Source organism: Zingiber officinale, chromosome 7A (assembly GCF_018446385.1).
Source record: "Zingiber officinale cultivar Zhangliang chromosome 7A, Zo_v1.1, whole genome shotgun sequence".
NCBI lineage: Eukaryota > Viridiplantae > Streptophyta > Magnoliopsida > Zingiberales > Zingiberaceae > Zingiber > Zingiber officinale.
Window position 1 is genome coordinate 103,415,020 of NC_055998.1, and position 2,897 is coordinate 103,417,916.

Below are 2,897 nucleotides of genomic sequence, written 5' to 3' on the forward strand. Positions count from 1 at the left end.
CTCCCTTTGCTTTCTTCCTTTAAGGCCGGCAGCACATCAAGCTCCATCTTCTTGTGGCTGGTTTGCTTGGAGGGGAAGAAGAAGAGAAGGAAGTTTCCTATTTTGGCATTCCTTGGGTGCCCGAAACTTGTAGGCAAAGAAGAAGGTTCGGGTGGATTTCATCTTAGTAGATCATCGCCCACACGATGTCCAAGAGGAGGAGAGGAATACAATAGAAGATCAAGAGGTCTTTAAGTTACAAAGAAAGGTATAACTAATTATTTGTTTCCACTAGATAATTAGTTTGTGTTGTTTGTATGGATCTTGAAATACCAACACAAGAGGCTATCGATTTTGTGTTTCGATTTTGTGTTTCGATTGTGGTCTCTATAGTTAAACCTAAGGTTACTGTAAGGAGTTTAAATATTAAATTTCTTTGAAAGGCTTTGTCTAGGAAGTGGTGGATGATCCCATACCCAAGAAGGCCGAGTGCCTCCCCATGTTTAACCTGGAAGCCAATCTTAGAAATAGATATTTAATCGACTTTTGTAAATTGGTTTAATTTTAAAGAACATGTGAGTTAAATTTGAATTAATAATGTTAAGGTTCATTTGCAATCCAAGTTTAACTACTGAAGAACACATGGGTTGCTAGGAAAAGTTCTGTGCTTGTACAAATTTTTATATAGTGGAAATAGAACAGAATTCCGAGTAACATCCAACACTCCCATGAGGAAGGAAATTCCAATCCTTAAGCTGATAAGCATCTGCCCCGAGACATGGTTAGAGGAGTTAGACAAATCATACTCCAACCTTTCCTTATCGATTACCAATGAAAGCTTATGGGTTTTAACATCAATAATTGCTCCAGCAGTTGCAAGGAAGGGTCTTTCTAATATGATTGGAATCTTTGGGTCCTCTACCATGTCCAGAACTACAAAATACGTGGGAATTGTAATCCCACCAACTTCTACCGACATGTCTTCAATAATTCCCGTAGGATATCTGCAAGAATGATCAGCTAGTTGTAGTGCCATGGTAGTAAGTTTCATGTTTTTGAGACCTAATTTATTATAGATTGAGTATGGAATGAGGCTAACACATGCCCCCAAATCACAAAAAGCTTTTTCTATGAATTCAGGCCCTATATTGCAAGGAATGTAAAAGCTTCCTGGATCTTTAAGCTTTAGGGAAATGTTCTTCTCAAATAAAGCACTACATTCCTCAGTTAGTGCAATGGTCTTAATATCCCCCCTTCTTCTCTTGTTCGACATGATGTCCTTCAGGAATTTGGAAAATTTGGGCATATATAGAATTGTATCAATCAAGGGAACTTCAACACAAATTTCTTTGACTTTATCCAAAAATATACAAAACTCTTCATCCTTCTTTAGCATCACTAATCTTTGAGGAAAAGGGATTACTTGACTCTGTTGGTTTAGTGGAAGAGTCTCTTCAACCTTGATGGTAATCTCCTCATTTTCTTGAATCTGATTTGATTCAAGTGATGGAGGAGAGAGCTCTTCTTCAGCCTTCATCCCTTTTGGAGCAGTCACTTGAGGATACCCCAAGGTACGTCCGCTCCTAAGTTCGATTCGATTGCAATGCTCTAAGGATTTACATCAGGTTTTCCAGGAAATTATCCTGGTGCTCTTAAAGATGATGAAGCTAGCTGGGCAATTTAGCTATCTTGAATCTTTTGATGTTTTTCAGAATTATCCATTCTTTGATTTAACTTTAAAATGTCTTGCTTCATTTTGTTTTGATTGGAGATAATTTTCTCAAGCATCTTCTCAATTTTAGAAAACTGATAGCTTTGAGAAGATTGCTGAAAATTTTGTTGCCCGGATTGGAAACTCTATTTGCCTCCCATGAATGGTCCTTGTTCTTGATTATTTCTATAAGAAAAATTAGGATAATTCAACCACCCAGGATTGTATGTGTTGGAATATAGATTATTCTGCCTTTGATTAAAACCCATGATAGCGTCGCATTGCTCTAATTGATTTATTTGTGCAGATATAGCTCCCAAAGGACATGAGTCTTGTGAATGATCAGAACTAGCACATGTTTCAAAACAGCATACTATGGCATTCATTGTGTTAGAATTTCTACCTATATTTTCCAGCTTCTTTGTAAGAGCATCCAGTTTTGCAGTCATTAGAGTGACTACATCTACATCAAATTTCCCTAATGCTTTTGTTGGGTTTGAATAAGAATAGCCTCCACTCCTCTCTGTTGCCCATTGATGATGGTTCTGTGCCACACTTTCAATGATTTCTTCAGCCTCATCTAAGCTTTTGTTCATGAGTGCCCCTCCAGCAGCTGAATCTAGGGACACTTTGGTATGATAGTTAATGCCATTATAAAAAGTGTGCAACACCAACCATTTCTCTAATCAATGATGTGGGCATTGTCTGAGCATATTATTGTATCTATCCCATGCTTCAAATAAAGATTCAGAATCGGATTGTCTGAAGCTTACAATAAGATTTCTCATATGAGCTGTCTTACTAGGAGGATAGAACTTATCCAAGAAATATTGCTCACATTGTTCCCAAGTGGTAATGATATTTGGGGGTAAGGAATTCAACCATTGTTTAGATCTGTCCCTTAAAGAAAACCCAAACAATAATAATCTAACCGCTTCTGAAGGAACACCATTCATTTTCATGGTACTGTAAATTTCATAGAAGACCTCCAAATGCTAATTAGGATCTTCATGCGATCCACCTCCAAACTGATTTTGCAAAACCATATTGATTATTGCAGGCTTGATCTCAAAGTTATTTGCTTCAACAGAGGGTCTAGTAACACTCGAGCGAAACCCTCTAGCATAAGGTACTGCATAATCCTTAAGTGGTCTATTAGCCATAGTTGATTGTCTTAGAGTGTATACTAAAAGCCTAGCTTTTGTAA

At 37.5% G+C, this 2,897-nt stretch overlaps 1 non-coding gene across 1 annotated transcript; it reads left to right on the forward strand.

Annotated features, from left to right (window-relative positions):
* Nucleotides 1-2,374: 2,374 nt before the first annotated feature.
* Nucleotides 2,375-2,481, forward strand: LOC122003194. Its single transcript, XR_006117855.1, has one exon. It is a non-coding gene; the product is annotated as a small nucleolar RNA R71 (small nucleolar RNA).
* Nucleotides 2,482-2,897: the final 416 nt, after the last annotated feature.